Here is a 20041-nt window from a genome sequence, read left to right on the forward strand (position 1 = left end):
CCCAACTGAATGCAGAGTTCCAGAGAATAGCAAGGAGAGACAAGAAGGCCTTCTTAAATGAACAATGCAAAGAAATCGAGGAAAACAACAGAATGGGGAAGACTAGAGATCTCTTCAAGAAAATTGGAGATCTCAAGGGAACGTTTTGTGCAAAGACGGGCATGATAAAGGACAAAGAAGGCAAGGACCTAACAGAAGCAGATGAGATTAAGAAGAGGTGGCAAGAATACACAGAAGAACTATACAGGAAAGATCTGAATGTCCCTGATAGCCATGATAGTGCGGTCACTGAACTTGAGCCGGACATCCTCGAGAGTGAAGTCAAGTGGGCCTTAGGAAGCATTAGTAACAACAAAGCTAGCGGAGATGACAGTATTCCAGCCGAGCTATTTAAAATCCTAAAAGATGATGCTGTTAAAGTGCTGCATTCAATATGCCAACAAATCTGGAACACTCAACAGTGGCCACAAGACTGGAAAAGGTCAGTTTACATTCCAATTCCAAAGAAGGGCAACGCCAAAGAGTGTTCAAACTACCGCACAATTGCGCTCATTTCACATGCCAGCAAGGTGATGCTCAAAATCCTACAAGCTAGGCTTCAGCAGTATGCGAACCGAGAACTACCAGAAGTACAAGCTGGGTTTCGAAGAGGCAGAGGAACTAGAGATCAAATCGCCAACATTCGCTGCATCATGGAGAAAGCAAGAGAATTCCAGAAAAACGTCTATTTCTGCTTCATTGACTACGCTAAAGCCTTTGATTGTGTGGATCACAACAAACTGTGGCAAATTCTGAAAGTGATGGGAATACCAGACCACCTTACCCGTCTCCTGAGAAACCTGTACGAGGGTCAAGAAGCAACAGTAAGAACCAGACATGGAACAACCGATTGGTTCAAAATTGGGAAAGGAGTACGACAAGGCTGCATATTGTCACCCTGCTTATTTAACTTATATGCAGAGTACATCATGAGAAATGCCGGGTTGGATGAATCACAGGTCGGAATTAAGATTGCCGGGAGAATTATCAACAACCTCCGATATGCAGACGATACCACCCTAATGGCAGAAAGCGAAGAGGATCTCAAGAGCCTCTTGTTGAGGGTGAAAGAGGAGAGTGCAAAAGCTGGTTTGAAACTCAACGTTAAAAAAACTAAGATCATGTCATCTGGCCCTATCACTTCCTGGCATATAGAAGGGGAAGAAATGGAAGCAGTGACAGATTTTACTTTCTTGGGCTCCAAGATCACCGCAGACGGTGACTGTAGCCATGAAATTAAAAGACGCTTGCTCCTTGGGAGGAAAGCTATGGCCAACCTAGACAGCATAGTAAGAAGCAGAGACATCACCTTGCCGACAAAGGTCCGTCTAATCAAAGCTATGGTTTTCCCAGTAGTAATGTATGGCTGTGAGAGCTGGACTATAAGGAAGGCTGAGCGCCGAAGAATTGATGCTTTCGAACTGTGGTGCTGGAGAAGACTCTTACGAGTCCCCTGGACTGCAAGGAGGTCAAATCAGTCAATCCTAAAGGAAATCAACCCTGAGTGTTCATTGGAAGGACAGATACTGAAGCTGAAGCTCCAATATTTTGGCCACCTAATGCGAAGAGAAAACTCCCTGGAAAAGACCCTGATGCTGGGAAAGACTGAAGGCAAAAGGAGAAGGGGACGGCAGAGGATGAGATGGCTAGATAGCATCACGGATGCAATGAATATGAACTTGAGCACGCTCCGGGAGACAGCGCAGGACAGGAAGGCCTGGCGTGCTATGGTTCATGGGGTCACGAAGAGTCGGACACGACTGAACGACTGAACAACAATTACAGATCAGTAATACGTAACCACCACTCAAGAAAAAAATGTATACATGCACAGTTCTCAGCATTCTGTTAACTCTTTTGTGAGTATGAAACAGAAACCAAACAGGGCTGTATTGATGAAAGGGCAGGATTATAGAAACAGGAGCAGCCTTGATTCTAATTTACTGGGTTCACCAGGAACAGGGGTGGTGGTGGAGTTTGACACCAACCTCAACAGTGACAGTGTCTCACAATGAATTTCACTTCCTCCCATATAAATTATTGGCTGCCACCCGTTCCTATGGAGAAAATTGAAGATCTGCATGGGATCCTGTTGTGTTAACAGCCAAAGCTGCGCTCCATCCGAGTAGGCAGGTGGCCTGACTGACTGATAAGGAGATTTGGGGCACCCAATGTTGGAGTGGAGGGCAGATTTTGCCCTCAAGACTCAGGGGGAGTCTCACATGCAACCTACAATGGCTTTTATGACCTTCCGCCCCTATTCTTACCTCCACAGTCACTCTTGTGACCCTTAAACCCGCCCTAGCATTGCTAATGGAAGTAACAGCGCTAATTTAATAGTAATAGCACAAGATCATCCCTATATGGTAAGCTGATCTCGGCAAACAGCATGGGCTACTTATCAACTCTTTCATATGCTTTTCTTTCCATCTGAACAAACTGCCACTTTATTATAGGCAACTCTTTGTTCACAGTGCCATTTTTTAATCATTTTTTACGATGAAGGAAAAGCTAACTATAATAGCACAGATGCAGATGGTACCCAATAAAAACTTATGACCATCAATATATCATGTAGAAAGGAAGAAGTTTACAGCTGTTTGTTCAGATTTAGTCATTTCTTCCAGGACAATAAAAAAGGGGAGGCATTTCCCATTTATGGGAAACTGCAAAACCCCAGCAAGGCATTACGTATTGCATGACGTGGTTAACGTACCCAACGTCACCACGCTTTTCAGCACCTCAACCCTAAATTCAATTCTTTGTAATTTCGTTTAATTTACTTTCTTTCATGTAAATGCATTTAGAATCACAGTCTGAGCAGCAAGGAACTTGTAAAAGGCCTATAGTATTTGCTGGACTAGTCCTCCAGTTACATCCCCAATTTGTCAAGACAAATGTAGGATCAAGAACTCTTAATCAGAGTCCAGCACCTTAAGCACAGAATCATTCTTTCTTTTTTTTAACCACACAAGTAAGAACATTCAGAGGGATGGTTCTTACAAACTCTGAACCATGGGAGGGGAATATATTATATATTAGGTTTTCTCATGTCACATAATAAAATTATGTACACAGGACCTTTGGCAATGTTAAGATTAATAGCAGAAAGAAGGTCAAGAATAATAAAAATAGAGGTCAAGAGAAAATGACACACATGATTAAACTATGTTTTGTTCAGCCACAGATATATGAATGAAACAGTGCTCTTACTACAGAAAGAATAATCCCGTTTTAAAAATCACTTCTGTAAATTACACTCCTAATGCTATTCAGGGTCTGCCCAAATTATATTTGCATATGTTCTAGTCTTAATTTAAGTAGTATCCTTTCTGTAAGTCACAGATACTAATCCTCTGCTTTCCTCGGAATAGCATGCTATTGTGCTTAATGCTAACACACACAATAGCAGCTTACTCGAGCTACAGACCTAACCCTACTTACTTACAAGCAAATTTCTTTGAAATCAAGAAACCGGACTGTTTCCCAAGAAAAAAAAGTGCTTAACATGGAGGTGTAAATAAGAAGAAAAGTCCTACTATGTTTTCGAAAGGGCTATGATTAATTTGATAAACCCTTTATAAACAATCCCTTCTGGAAAATATAAGGCTATTCAGGTGAAGAACCGAGAGTGGAATTTCTACTCTGGGAAGCGGCAAAAGAGTTGCCCAGATATACTACGATGATTAAAAAGATTGTGGTATGAACAAATGCATCCATGCGTGCCTGCCTGACAATTAGTGATGTCTAAGACAGGCTGGATGCAAGTGATTTTTTTTCAAAAAGTGCCTTACAAACTGTTCACAATAGGCAACCCCACACACTCTCATACAAACCAAGCCAGCGAAGAGGAGCAGCAGCTGTTGCCACAGAAGCTGAAGCTCTCTTGCTCTGGATCCTCCAATGAAAGAGGAGTCTGGAGCTAGGGTGTGTGTGTGGGGGGGCTCTATGGCCAATGGTCAGGGATGATGGGAGTTGGACTCCAACAGCACCTGGAGGGCCATATGTTCCCTGCCCCTGCTCTAGGGGACTTCAGCACTAAATCAAAGAATGTTTCTGCCAGTAGTTACGAGAGGTGCCCAAGAATAATCTACAGTATACTTGGGGTTGATGATGGGACCAGAAGAAAATGCAGCTTCTCAATCATCTATTCCCCCCCCCCTCTACTCCCCTTCTTTTTCACTGCACCCAAGATTTCTAATTTTGATAAGTTTTGGATTCTACTTGGAGAATGAATACAAATAAGAGAAAAATACAAACAAACCTATCAAAGTTTTAATTCCACAACAAGGAAGTAGACAGTTCATTAACAACAAGCAAACCTGTGCGACAACAAACATCCACATTCTCTTCTCTCCTCTGTATGTAACATCTAAGTTCAATGAAGCATAATCTGAAACACAAAAGATTTTGGTTTGCAGCGTAAAAACAAATTGGCCCTCTGTTTAGCACATAAAATTCAGTAAGGTCTTGGTGATCCCTCTTCCTGTTGGTAGTTTCAATCACACTTCTTTTCACCCTTTTTTCTTCAATGTGTTTCAGCAATGGCCATTCAAGGGTCTCTTTGGCAGCTGTGAGATCAGCTGTCCAGTTCAAGAATGTGATCCCCCCCCTCAACAATGTCTATGGCCGCTTTCCCAGATTGACTTTTCTAAGCCTTCTGGCAACTTTCTTGATATTCTGCACAGTTATTACATGCAAGACCAGTGAATTCTACACCAAATTGTGTTCGGCACTGGAGCAAAATCCCCTCTCCCCTATTCAGTCGGATTGGTGAGTGACCCCTGGACTTTGCTTACTTGCTTAACCCTAGTAAGAAAGACCTATTGAACACAGTGGAACTCCTGAATAAACATGCATAGGATTGCATGGAATCATCAGTTCCAACTCCACATTTAAAGCTTTCAGGGTTGGATCGGAGCCCAGAGAGCCCCAAAGCAGTTCTGATTCTGAGGAAGAGATAGAAACCGTGGGAGAGGAACCCACGCCCTGTTCAGAGGAGCAGCCAGGGGAAGAGCCCCTCCCGGTACACATTCCTGAGAGTGATTGTGACCCTGGCATGGAGAGGGAGGTGCAACAGCAGTTTCTGGACGCTAGGCGCCAGCGCAGCATCAAGCGGAAGATGGTGGGCACTGAGAGGAGACGCTCAGCCCGCTTGGCGCGACGGCAACAGTGGTGCCTCGATGCCCCATGGGAAAAGGGTGGACTCTCTCCTCCTAACCCATAAGTACAGAGGTTTCCCGCCTTCCCCTCCAAGTGGAGATCAACTGATTCCTAAGGTTAGAACCCCAGAGTAGGCAGCTCTGTTAAGTCTCACTCATAGGATCAAGCAATTAGCATCTGTAAGCATCATTAGGTTGAATGGGAATAAAGCCTTGGAAAAGAGCCCTATTGTCTGCGTGTTAATTCTGGCTACCTGAGGATTTCAGAAGGTGGCAGGGGCAACCTCCTGACAGAAGCTGTGCCTTGCATTGGTTTTTGAAACGATGATGCCATAATTTTAAGAGTGAAAATTACAGTACATTGTCCTAAATTGTGTTGACTATAGATAAACCTTTTGTCTTGTATTGATTATTCTTTTAAAATTAACTCACTTTCCCTCAAAATTGGTGCTCAAGGCTCCTTGCAACCTAAATTGTAGAATTCTCTTATAATGAAGTGTGGGCTGCTTTGCTTAAAATCACAGCAGGGACTGAAGGTTCTTCCTTGCAAAATAACTAGTAATGTTCTGCTCTGTGTTCACTGGCCCACATAAACTCCCTGTACTGTTTCCACAAACCATCTGTAAGCTACCATAGTGCACACACTTTATAGAGCATTTCTGAAAGACCAGAAGGGCAAGTTCACATGTCATGCTAAGCTACCCTGAGAATAAGCCATGGTGGATGGATGGTTTGTCCGTTACTCCTAACAGTCGATTGCCTGTTCAGCAGCTTGCCGTAGCTTGTTACTCCCTCAGTCCCTCCCAATCCTCCCAGCCACTGCCAGCAAGTATCCCAGGGGCCATTGCAGGAGAAATCTTTGTCTCCTCATTCCCTACATCAGCACCCTTTCTGCGCTTGGTCTGCTAGGGTTGCTGGCTCATGAGGGAACACCCCCACCCCATGAGATTGCCAAAGGGATTTAAATGTCTGAGCCCTCATGAACGCAGGAACACACTCACAAACTTTTTTTTAATTTAGGGGTCTTGCACAAGTGCACAGAACTGCCTATCTGCTACAAAGCCCAGCATAGCCATATCCCCCTATTGTCACGGTCATTGACAATTTCATCCTCCACTTTGGGGCTTCCCTTATGAACATGGGAATGTGTCTTGTGCAAGTGCACAAGGCTGTCTGCCTGCTATTTAGCCAAGCATACTGATATCCCCCTCTTGACAATTTCATCCTCCACTTTGAGGAGCTTCCCTTGCTGGTGAACTCCTTTTTTTAAAAAAAAAAGGGAGCTTCATGTTCTACTGAAGTAAGAACACCTGCCCCTAAAGCTCTTTCTCTCCTGCAGCCGCCAGCCACTTTCATCTCTGCCCTCCCTTTGTGCTTGTCGCTTCCCTCCACTGGTCTCTGTTGCTAGCTGTCAGATGTACAGGAGTGTTACAGAGCAGTGGGATTGCTAAACGCAGACAAATTTCAAGGCAGAGTGGGGACTGGGTGGGTAAAGATATGCCCATTTCAAGGCAAACAAGTGAGGTGGATCAGTAAACATAAGCAAATTTCAAGGCAGACAAGTGAGGCAGATTGCTAAAAGTATGCAAATTTCATGGCAGAGCAATAAAATGTAGGGGAAATTGCACAAATTTCCAAGCAGTGGTGCGAAAATTTTAAAAATTGTGAATGCATTCTGGACACTCTCTGGTGTACTTTCTTCAAGATTCCTACAAAAAGACTTTTTTAAAAAAAAAATCGATCCTGAGGCAGAGGGCACTGAGAAGGGATGAGGGAGAATAGTGGTAGCACTAGCAAGATCACAAGCAGGAGCAGGGGTTTTGATGCTCTTGCTGGGCAGCTCTCTAGCCATTCCAGACAACAACTCATGATAAAATCACCCTGTTGGGTTCGGACATCACATTAAGCCACCCTAAACAACCCTACTACAAGACACGGGTTCTCAGGGTAACTTGTTTGCAATAAACAACCCACAAAAGAAAAACCTCTCCAAGTTTGGATGTCACGCTAAGTAACACTGCAAACACCCATGATAACCCACTGTGGCTTAGCATGACCATAGTGATGTGGGTTTTCTGAAAAATTGCAAACTGGAACATTTTCTGAAAAACTTTCCATATGCAAAGTACGTTGATTTGCATAGGAAAATTCACATCAACCTATGCAAAAAAGGTCAATGTGAATAGGGTGATTTGCATCCAGAAATTTACAGTTTGCATTGGAAAATTTTCTGATGCCCTAGAGGGTAATCTAATTTAGCATGTTTATTTTACTGGTATTTAATAAACAAAGCTAAAAGAAACTACCCCATGTTAATTGTTTGTCTCAATACACCACAAGTACTCTACCTGAAATATTTGAGGAGGGAAATTAAAGCAGACTTAATGTGTTTTAAATGTTATATAATGTAGATTTTTTAATGGAATACTTGTAAATATTTAAAGACAACAGCTTCCCTTACACTGTTTAAATTTACGGAAAAAAAACAAAGGTACTGAAAACTGTTGACACACTAATACATTTTAGTAACCCAAACAACTATACAGGATATGTTGACAACCACTCATCTACAACTTGGAAACTGCCAAGCTTGTCTAATTATGATCTGGTTCACACGATCACGGAAGGAAAATATGCCACAGTGGCTCATTTTACCACCCTGCACATGCCAGCCATGAGCCACCTAATTAGCATAATTACCTTCACTGGGCGCAGGTTGTTGTGATGTCTGAACCTGGTGAAGGTGGGTGGCTGGGGTGGTTTGCAAACCACCCTAAAACCCATGGCTTGTTCTAGGGTTGGTGGGTAGTTTGTAAACCACCCAAGCCACCCTCGCAGGGTTCAGACATCATGACAACCTATGCCTGGCAAGGGTAATTATTTGAATTAGGTGGCATACGTGGGGAGGGAATATAAGACACCATGGTTTATTTTCGCTCTGTGGTCCTGTGAACCTGCCCATCGTATTTGCAACTTACTGTTACTTATGAAATGGAAAATTTTCAACAGAAAAATAAAGCACCAGAAAAAATGTAAGTGGAAAATCGTCTGCCCTACATCACTGGGTAGAGGTAAAGTTCTTCCCCAAAGTGCCAAAATAAATCTCTAGGAGGCCTTGAGGAAAATGCTTACTGTGCACACCTAACTTCTGCAATCCATAACAGTTGTATTCATGCAAGATTTCATTATTTCACTGTTTGTTTAATCTGGCCTTTTCACAAGCCAAGGATTCTGTACTCAATAATTGTTTAGTGGGTGGGTGGAAGTATTTAGAACCCATAATCATTCTTCTGTGGGGTAAAAGATGGCTAAAGTATGACAAGTGGGAAATAAATAAATCATGTGAAGCAACAATAAGAAAGTACTACTGAGGGCAGCTAGTGCACTCTGTTCAAAGTTAGCTTGTGCAGCAAGCTAACACTGAAGGGTTAAAAGTCAGATACAAATGGGGGAAAGCCTCATTATGGAATGGCTGGATGAGAAAAGAGTAAAGCACAGACCAAGTTAAGCTCTGTATTTAGAAAGAACAGTTATATAAGTGGACTAGATGAAGAAGTCGATTCAAAAGGAAGGGTAGAGCAGGACCACAAGGTGCTTGCATCCAACCCTTTAGGTATGAAAGCTACCAGACCCACACCACTTAAGAAAACTTGACACTTTTAACTTAAGCAATACTATGTCAAAAACTGATGAGGAAATGAAACAGGTCAGTAATATGGGTGACAGCTTCAGCATCCTACTACATAAGACTAGCACTTGAGCAGTTTTCTTTAACATAGATCATAGGTCCAATTTAAACAAGATGATGGGTGCACTTTCAGCTTCAGCCATTCAAGATTCCATGTGGCCTAGCAGTACATTCATAGAGTTCTTTACTAATGTACTGACCCCACCACATGCCTCATTTGTACACCAGCACAGCTTCACTCCTGGACAGAGACCCTTGAACTACTAGTACAGCAAGCATGGGAGCTAGCATACAGGTTATGAACTCTTTAAATGTAACACCAGGCTACGTGTAACCCTACACAGGTATGTAGCTTATGGGGCACTGGAAGTCTAATATATCAGATGGCCCATTCCTGATGTCTGCCGAGAGCAAAAACTTTCACTAAAAGCATGAATGAGTTGTGAGTATACTTACTCTGCCTTTCTGCAGTAACACATTTTGATCTGCCCAGCCCCCAGAAAAACCCTGGAGTTCGTGTATCTCACTATAGGTGAAATCTGCAAGTTCCACTTAACATGATTTAGCAGGCTGTTAGATGCTGAGGCCAAACTTTAGAAAAGGTTATACTTCATCCAAACTAAATACAGTTACACCAGTACTACTTGACAGACAACATCTCTTCAAACCTTTCCTCAGTCCCATCCCCACTTAGCTTCTACTCTTCTTTCATGTGCAGTACAGTCCTCTTACCCTTTACATACAAGCCTTTTCATGGTGCCATTCTACCTCAGGGGGCACATTCTAGCTATGGGTGTAGCCAAAGTCTGAGTAGGTGGGGCCACAATGTCGTTCTTGTCTATTTTAAATCTACTCGGAAGCCTCTGCATGTCTCCCAAGAAGGACTGAACCACTCAGCAGTACTTTCAAACAGCATCCCAAATAGCAAGCCTCTGCATGTCTAACCTGAAGTAAGCATGAACAGCATGCCTACTCACAAGTAAGCAGGGCAAGGCTCTGTATGACTAATCAAAAGTAAGTAGGACAAGCTTCAGAAGTAAGCAGGACTGAATCACTCAGCAACTTTCTCCGAAGACCCTGTGCCCTATCTCCAGTAAGGAAAAACTCATCTCCGATCAACTGCTGATTGGTGACAAGAGCTTTTCCCTGCTGGGACAAGGGGTTGGGGCCTGGAGAGGAAACTGGCAAGCTAGAGGGGGAATCCTGTTCCCAATGCCTATTATTTGTTGTTGTTGTTCAGTTGTTCAGTCGTGTCCGACTCTTCGTGACCCCATGGACCATAGCACGCCAGGCCTTCCTGTCCTGCGTTCTCTCCCGGAGTGTGCTCAAGTTCATATTCATTGCATAATGCCTATTATTAGCTTTAAGGAAATCAAGCCAGCCATTACATCCCCCCACCCCCGCTGCCCCACTAGATTTACCTTTCTTTGCCCCCAAGAATTGTTCACTCTTAATATTTGTTGTTTATTTATTTATCTAATTCTTCCTATAAAGATCTCAGAGCAGCGTACATATGGTCCCCAGGTGGTTTCGCTTTCAGGCTACAAAAGACCAGACCTATGCACCTTGTTCTCCTTATCCACCTCTTATGGCTGGAACACCTAAATTAGGAATAAGTAACTAGCAGCACAGATGCTCAATTTAGTCTCCAGGGACTTCTGATCTGGACCCCAGCACACCTTCCCATCACATGGACCCCATATATTATGTATCTCAGTTGCTTTCTCCAATATCGAGCTCAGACAGTTGTCTAACCCAACCCCCTTCTACGTGAACAGCAAAAATGGTTCTCTCAAAGAAGACGCTAAAGTTCATAATGTTCACGAGAGATTTCTTCAAAAGCCCCTATGACTGTTCACATAGTTCTGTGCGGGAGCTAAAGAGCACTTTGCCTGCATCTCAGCTCACAGAAATAGTCAATGTCGCTGGCCATCAGCCCCTGCTCAATGCAAAGTAAACTCCTTGTTAAAAATAAGTTGGCAACCAGATATCTTGTTTCAAATCTCTCTCTTTCAAGCTCCTTTAAAAAAATACTTCATACACACACACCTCTCTAAATCTTCCCTTTCTTTCTTCTCTCTCTCAGCAATTGAATTACCTTACAGGTGTTCTTTCTCCACCTTATGCGTTCCTCTCTCTCCCTGTTTCAATTTAAATTATGTCTGTAATGAATGATAATACACTCTATAAAGTGCTATGAATATTAACAGAATAAATAAATAATGGTAGTGTTATCACAATGTGGAAATGAAAATAGAAAAGAACTAGAGTGAGTCTTCTTCACGTTGTGGAGCAGGTGCAAAGCAGCAACCCCTTTTGTTGTCCCCCTGGGATTTGAGAGAGAAAACAGCATGCTGCCTCCCCTTCTGGGAATTCATTTCTGGAGAATGTGGTGTTTGTCAGAGCTAGAAGGGCGAAGAGGATAGAGACAATTTTTAAAATGTCTATGTAGCCATTTTCTGCTACTGAATACAATCAAAAAAATATTCTGCCATCACTGAGTGTCAGGCTACAATCCTATGTACATGTGCTTGGGAATAGTAACTGCTGTTGAACTTAGTCAAACTTACTTCTGAATAAATAATAGGTTGCAAGAAAGAAAGTTGCATTCGGTGTGTATTTTACAATACAAATGAACACTTAAAAAAAAAGAATTACCTAGTTCAATCATAGTCTACTGGTTTAATGGCTCCAACTTGCAGATATGTACAGACAAGCAGGGAACAGTTTTTAGAAGTTAGAACGTCATTAAATTCTTGTATGTATCAGAGCATTTTAAAAGGAAAATGAATAGCGACGGGAACAAATATCTGTTCTAAAACATGTCCTGCCATCTTTCCTTCACAAAAATTACACCAGCAACAAATATTACATACATTATCATAACCATCAGTGTGGTGGACATTTTCATCAGTGTAATACTCAAAGACAGTTTTTAAGTTTGACATTCAAGAATTAACACAAACATACAGAAGTTTGGAAATAGGCAGCACTAACAGACATCCCAGTGGTTAAAATTGGTCACCATTATTTCCCCTGAAATAAAGTAAAGCAAGAAGTCTGACTATTTGTGAATTACAAAGAAACTTTTTGGCCATATTCTCTCAGGTTATTTACAAGCATTTAAGAACGTACATTAATTCAGAAGGATTTCTTAATATTTTCTTAACTTAGGAGACTCTCTGGGTCAAACTTTGGCAAATATTGTCTTGCTGACATTAACGTTTGGCAGTCAGTAATACAGTTTGGAGTGGGCTCACAACCAGCTGTTATATACTTCTTCTCAAGCACTTATCACTGGAAGCTGAGCTATATGGACCACTAGGCTGCTCTATAAAGACTGCTCTTCAATGGACTAAATAAGTTGGGCAGAATACCAATGTTAAGACTTCAGAACAACCCAGATATATTTTCATGAGGAAGGAACTGAATTCCTAGAATAGCAAGCAACACGAAGCAGCTGCTTTTCAGCTGTGCCCCTTGACAACCTTGTATGCAGTAATATGCTGCCAAAGCGTTAGCAAGGGGTTGCCTCAAATACGTTTTGTCAGATCTAGCAATATTCCCTAGTTAATATATTTTCCCTGTCCCTTCTCTCCCAAAACCAAAGACATAAGAAAGCCATGCTGCTGCTGCAGCCGCAATCCTTTTGCATTTGCTGAACAATAGCACGACTACAAGACATATAACCCATCAGGAATGAAGTATTCCTGTTCTAAAAAAAACAGTGCAACAGCCTTCTGCCGGATGAAATTCAATCTGCATATAGAGACCCTCTCTTCCCCCGGAACTGCCAAACAGCAGGCAGTTGAAATGGCTGAAGGCTGGTGACAGCGGGGGCTGCCAGATTCAATTTTCAACAAACTCAAAACTGACATGCTGAAATATTATGCATTTACATAAAATTGAGTCTGCAAATCTATATGAATAAAATCTGCATCAATTGTATTTGGCCATGGTAGACCTAGAGTTTCTTGTTTTTGAAACTGTGAAGTATTCCTAGCATTCAATACCACACACCCTAGTTTCAATCCTATGCCTCTGCCAATCACCTGGAATCCACCCACTTAATTACACAGCTGACAGGGTCTGCTTGTTCACCAGCAAACACTGTTGCCTCTCTGAGGAGAACAGAGGATCTTCATCTGGCACAGCTATTCCAAAAAGGGAAAACATTCCCTTGATATTCCTGGGGAGGGGGGGAGTCATATACTGATGAAAGGATTGGCTTCGTTGCCTCTATCCATCCTCCCTTTTCAAATAAGCATTGCTGTGACAATAGTCACACAGAATAAAGCACAAATGTGGTATGGACAATCTTTGAAAGGTGCAGGGTAGATCTTAAGATCTGGCACAAGTGCATTCAACCAACTGAAGGAAGAGACAAAGTCTCAGGGAATTGAAAAAAATATGTAGTTTTATTCCGAGGAGTAGCCCTACACATTTCATCCCTGACTAATATATATGGGCCTTCTTCAGGGGTCTGTAGGATTCATCTTGGAGACTATCTTTTTCAAAGATCTCTGTAGGCATTTCTAGAAATGCAGACCCCTGAAGATGGCCAAAGTCAGGGCCAAAACATGTAGAGCTACTCCTTGGAATAAAACGACATCTTTTTCAACAACCTGAAACTTTGTCTCTTTATTCCATTGGGCATTTTGGAAGTTCACCAGTTTTGTTTGAACAAGTACATTCCACATCATAAGCAAGCATCCAAATGCAAGGATTAGTCAGAGACAGGACTAGAATGCAGGCAGAAATAAACAGAATCTACAGGAGCACGATTTACGGTAGTCTAAGGCTGGAAGGCAGAGGGGATTAGCAATGGCAGAAGAGAGGCAAATATAAGAGCCAAAGATTCTGACCATAAGGGGGATGACAAGCCAAAATGGGCTAAAGGATACTGAACTGGATTAAGGCCCACGATAGGCAGAGTCAATAGTTGAAGCAGAAAGATAGATATCAAGGTCAGAAATCAAATCCAAGTAGTCCAACAGCAAGAACATAGGTTTTTGTATAGGTAATAAGATAACCACCACGTGCAACTATATACTGAGACCCAATCACTAATTCCACAGGTTATTCTAGATCAACCAAACTCCTACAAGGAACTCTATATGTGCTCTGTTCATTATCCCTGACAGAACCCAATCAGATTTCAAGCCCTTCCACTCTTGACAAGAGATCATAGTAGTCATCTCACCTGTATCTTACGAAGGCCATGATCCCCACATCTTTTATGTTGGGTTCCTTCTGTGAAGGAGTGGGGGTGGGCGGGATGACCCCTTTTTACCTTATTCACACAGTAAGCAACCAGACATAGGCTAGGTTCACACATAATGACAACCCAGAGTATGGGTTGTCATTGACTCATGGGTTGTTGTTACATGCGAGCCCTGCACTATGGTTTAACTATGGGTTAACTATGAACAACCAAGGAAGAGAACCCATGATTTGTTGTTGGATGGTGAACTCTGGGTTGTTTGTTGTTAACAGCCCATAGTTAAACCATAGTGCAGAGTTTGCATGTAACAACAACCCACAATTCGACGACAATCCATACTCAAAGCATACTCAACCCATACTCTAGGTTGTCATTATGTGCAAATTAGGTCATACTGTTTTAACCTGCACATAACAAAAATCCTTCCTGGACTGAATTATGGGGAAGGATGGGAAGGCCATGTATGTTTGTCATGCATCTCTCATGGCATAAGATACTCAATATTTTGTAAAAGACCTCTCTGCTCTCTGCTGAGCATATCTAGGACAAATAGATTTTCAAAGACATTGTGAAACAATGTTTTTTTTGGGGGGGGGGGGGACCCAAGCAAATAAATATTAGATTTTATTCATAATGAAATACACTTGAAAAGTATGTGCTCTACTACCAGACAATGAGACATGGTTCCCCTATACATTAATTTGGGATGGGGTGGGTGGGGGAAGAAAAGGTAAGATCCCCAAGTGAACAATTATGGTAATCCACAGATGACCTGAGGATTACATAACGAACAGAAACTGTGGCCCAAATAAACTACATACAAAGAACTGTAAGTTTGAGCTTCTAACACAGCACTGGCATTGAAAGATAAGTAAGACAGGATATTTCTGATCCTCTCATAAACATTTCATTCACTGTGAAACATTCATATAAATAAAGCAGGAGTTTTTTCTTCGCAGATCAGGCTGGGATAATGGGACAGTGCAGGAGAACTCTGAGTCAGCCAGTACAAATGGATCAATGAGATCCCTCTGCCCTGATCCATCTAATACACACAGGGAAGTGTATTGGTAAGGGAAGAAAGGGTTCACAAGGATAAGGATCATACCCATCCCTAGATTTCTTCATCTACTTCTGTCTATCCTGTGTCTCCCAAGGGTAGCCCCCTCTCCACAGTTTGAGAACCATTAAAGAAAACATTTCTCCCTATTTGAAATTAATCAAGTAATTTCACTTTAACTATATTTTAATAATCATGCCAGTTATACACAAAAATCAGACTTGCTTCCAATGCTTATTATCACTGCATGAGTCTGGATGAGTTCTACAAGACTTCTGACAAGAAGTATTATTTTGGGGAAAGGGTTTGTGTTGTATAGCTTTGAGCTTTTGGTTATGCTGATCAGTAAGTCTCCCCAATAATAACCATTTCCATTTAAACAAAACCCACATCTAGTTTTACTAAAATCATTTAAATCCAGATTAAATTTCAAAAAAGGAAAAAGAGTTAAATATGTATTTATTCACTTCCTTGCAGCTCAGTCCTATGCATGTCTATTCAGAAGTAAGTCCAACGATGTTCAATGAGGCTTACTCCCTAGTACGTGCGTTTAAGATTGCAGCCTTAGAAATGGGGAGAAGCAAGATATACCTCTCAAGAGACTTTCCTAAAGTTTATAAGCAGAGGTGGGCAACTTGTGGCCCTCCAAATGTTTTGGCCTACAACTCCCATCAGCCCTCACGATTGATGGTGCTAAGTCCCTAAACCATAACAGTAACACGATAATCTCTTTTTACACTATTTCCTGTGGAAAAAGGAGTGACTGCAAAAGGTTACATCAGAACTTGTACAGTTAGAGATGTTTCATGGGGTGAAAATCAGCTGCTTTTGATTCATGTAGTATCCACAGTTGCATTATCAGAAATAACCACAATCAACCCCTCTGCACTTGCAATTTTATGTGTAGTCTCTCCATCACTCAAAGAAATGCAACCTTTAGTGCATAAAATGAACATATAAATGCACCATTTGTAAGTACGTCTGTAACTCAGTTGAACAGATGGGGATGGATATTTTAGACATTCTTGTGCATTATTTATACATATACATTTTAAGTTATAATCTTTCCTATCTAAGAGGTTTACAGCAGGTGTTATCAATCCAAAGCTTGCCCTGGATCACCTGACATATTAGTCACACTCAGACCTGTTCTGGTGTTGATCTTTTAAATATCCACAAGCAAGACTAAGTTAAATCGTTTTCACGCCTAACTCAGCTGCTTTCAACCCCTTTCAAAGCAGGTAGGAGTTTCTAGGGATCCAAAATAGTAAGGGGCAAAAATGACATAGGGTTGGATCCAGTGGTGCTATTCCACTGATAGAACTGCTAATGTCAGCAGAAGCGGGAGGGTGGCAATTCTCCCCGGACCCCCACCCCGCAGTCCCCTGTACACCCTCAAAATCTGCTACAGAGGGCTTTAACCCAATGACTTTTCAGACTTTTCTCATTTAACTTGGGTGGTTTTCCAACCTAGTATTTCTCTCTCCTCAGTATTATATTAGCAGTAATATGTTTCAAAAGTTTAAAACTTTGAAAAACTCAGGGGTAAATAACTGATGCACTGATGTAACATTAGATGCTAAAATGCCACAACCAGAGTACAAACTGCAAGGACTTCATAGATTTAACAATGGCATTTTAGAAAGCAGTATTGTTCTGCAGCTGGCAGGATGTAATGGACATTGTGATAAATTATGGTTTATTCTAATGGGAACGAGCATAGGCAAAATCTCGGCCTCACACAATTCTCCCTTTCTTTTCCTCCTCACTCAGATTGTGAGTGAGATATTCTCACAATATTCGCACAATATTCAGATTGTGCGAATTCAGCCATCACGGCTTATTCAAGGGTTAAACAACCCTTGCATAATGCTCAATTATTAGCAAGCTTATGTGAGGGTTGTTTAACCCTTGAATAACCCACGATGGCTGGATTCACGAGACACGGCCCTGATCAGGGGTTGCATATTCAAAATGGCAGCTGCATACACCTGGCACACAATGCAGTTCATTGTGCAAAGTGGCCCTTTAAGCCTCTATTATTCAGGAAGCTCAGGGCTTCAGTCAGGCCCTGAGGAAGCCTACCATGCTGGTTTTCTGTATACAAAATTTCAGTTCCTGCTAGTATAGCACTGATGAGCAGCTCTCTGCTTAACTGGTAAACAATAACCCAGCCTGCAGAAAACTAAAGCTTGACCTCAAAGGCCTGGTTCACATGCAATGATAACCCATACTATGGATTGTTGAATTGTGGGTTGTTGTTACGTGTGAATCTGGAACTATGGGTTAACGATGGGATGTTAACCACAAACAACCTACAAAAAGAACCCATGGTTTGTTGTTGGGTTGTGAACTATGGGTTGTTTAAACCATGGGTGGCCATTATGTGTGAACCCAGAACTGTGAGATGTTCATGGGCTGTGTTGCCAGACTACAGAGGTGGCACGCAAGAGCAGTAGAAAAATTCCAGCTGCTGTACATGCTAGTACTACAGTGCTACAAAGGAAGGAAGTGGGAACCGCAGAGCTACAGTGCTGCAAAGGAAGGAAGTGGGAAACAAACAGCCCAGGAATTGACCAAGAAACAGTTTGTTCGATTCTCTGGCAGCCAAATCATGGGTTAACTGTGGGTAAGGCAAAACCCTATTGGTTAGTTAAATCATGGGTTGTTGTTTCATGTGAACCAGATCAAACCCATTTCAAAGAACCATCCAGGGGCTGTTCGCACATAACAGTGGCAAACTGTGGACTAATAATTAATCAACCCATGATTTGCTGCAGCGCATGCGGGTAGTCTTTTTGAATATTCAACCCCTGATCAAGCCAATCGAGGGTTGCTACATGATGACCACACCTAGATGCTGTAGGTTAATTATGGGTTAAACAACCCACAGTTAACCTAACTACTAACTGCAGGTTAACTGTGGGTTGTTTAACCCACAATTAACCTATAGTGTCTGGGTTTGGATGTCATGTAGGAACTCCCAATTAGCCAATGGGGCACTGAATATTCAAAATGGCCACAGAATGCATCTAGTACACATCGCAGCAAATTGTGGGTTAATTAACCCATGATTTGACATCGTTACATGAGAACCAGGTCCTAAAGAACAGCTAAGACATTTCATGGGGATAACCTGGCAAAGACACACAGTGGTCTGAGAATCAGAGGCAACATCACTACTCCTCATACTCCTCATTCAGTGCCTCAGCAGAACATTACATTTTGAGTTATGCATAAGACTTGTAGAGCCAGATGTGGAGATGAGTCTCTAACTAGGCTGAGGGCTATTTATTTGAAATTATTTTTAGGCCACCTTTAAAGGTTAAATCCAATGTTGTATGAGCAGACTTCTGCTGCTTGTGCAACAGGACTCCCCATTACACCCTCCCACAGCACACACCCTAGATCTGCTCTAGAGAGTCCCCAATCCTCCAGAACAGATTTGGGAGGTGCAAGGGCCTGTAAGGGAAGGGCAAACTCATTCTGTAACAGCTTTCCATTCCACTGGCAGATGGCCGGTATTGCATACAACCCTGAGTATTTAAGTAAGGCTAATTTAGATTGTAAACTAGACTGAGGCAGTGACCTGCCTGATGAAGTTTATGCCATAATAAATTTGTTATTTTTAAAGTGATACAAGAATCTTTTGTTGTCTTTGCTGTCTGTAATACATCTACAGTGGTCAGCCAGATGCAAAAGAGAACAGGCTTTTGCTCCTTTAATACTATTAAAGGTACAAGAGTCCCATCATCTGGGAACCCTAAATGCATCATGCACATGACATTATATAAACATAATATAATACAAGTTCATGGCACTATATACATAATAATATAAGACCTAAGTTGTGGTTGGAAGGCTGCCTCAATGGATTGCATTCTGTGCTTTTAAAATAAAGATTCCTGATATATTTATATTTGAATACTAAATCAATCTTAGCTATGACTGTTTTTTAAAAAGATGTTACTAAACACTTGTGTAATTTTTTTTACACTGATGGTACAATAAGCATTAAAATAAATATTTGCTTACACATTAAAATAATTACCACATTAGACTGAGATATAAGCATTTTTTACTTAGAAGTCAGTTCAGTTTTAATCAGTAGGATTTACTTCCAAAGTAAGCATATTTGGGAGAACAGATAAAAAAGGTCAAGTAGCTTTTATGTTAGAAGCTGAAGGGAACAGCTTTGATTACTTCCAAGGAGCTATTTGGTTAAATTGAATCTAGGCACAACGTAGCCATAATCTGCCACAACATTAAATAAAGAGACGTTTTTAATATAGTAAATCCCTAATCCTAAAAAGGCTTAGAGACATACAGTCACATTCATTCATTCCTATATGCAAGTATGTAGGGCTGGTATCTAAATGATAATGCATTTTATTTCAAATTAAAGTGAGAGGGGAATTGTTTGATTCGGGGTGGCACTTTCTGCACTGGAATGCAAGGAATTAATGTATACATTTATGACGTAAGTAATGATGTTATAGGAAGAATATCTACATTATTAACAACATTCTGAAATTCACTCTTAAGCAATGTCATGCTGCTTAAGATTACTGAGCCAATTACGACAACTAAGTAAGGTGATAACCTACTCGTTTTTCTCTTCAACGTGGGAAGCCAAGGTGGTACATGCAAGTCTGAAGCCTATTCCTGACATATAACAGATGACCATCAGGGGAGGAGGAATAACATCTGAACAGGCCCATCTGTCTTTCTCTGTTGAGATAGCTGACGTAACTGCTCTTATTCTCCCCCTGGAATCAATTCAGTAAGAAAACCTTGCACATTCTGGGATGGACTCATGTTCTTGTCATCACTTCAGTGTTCCCAGGATAAACTGGAGCAGGCACTGA

General features: G+C 41.6%; 1 protein-coding gene across 13 annotated transcripts in view; it reads right to left on the reverse strand.

Annotated features, from left to right (window-relative positions):
- Nucleotides 1-20041, reverse strand: part of PLCL2 (phospholipase C like 2) — a 169598-nt gene that overhangs the window by 91286 nt on the left and 58271 nt on the right. The window contains exon 1 of one of the 13 annotated variants that reach the window (XM_084858414.1): nucleotides 4362-18090. The exons of the other annotated variants lie outside the window; for them this stretch is intronic. The gene's annotated coding sequence lies outside the window, so the exon portion shown is untranslated. Of the gene's footprint in view, nucleotides 1-4361; nucleotides 18091-20041 lie in introns of those variants that run through there. 13 annotated transcript variants of the gene reach the window in all.

This window comes from Heloderma suspectum, chromosome 5 (genome assembly GCF_057233095.1).
Source record: "Heloderma suspectum isolate Gila_16-S chromosome 5, 16-S_ref, whole genome shotgun sequence".
NCBI lineage: Eukaryota > Metazoa > Chordata > Lepidosauria > Squamata > Helodermatidae > Heloderma > Heloderma suspectum.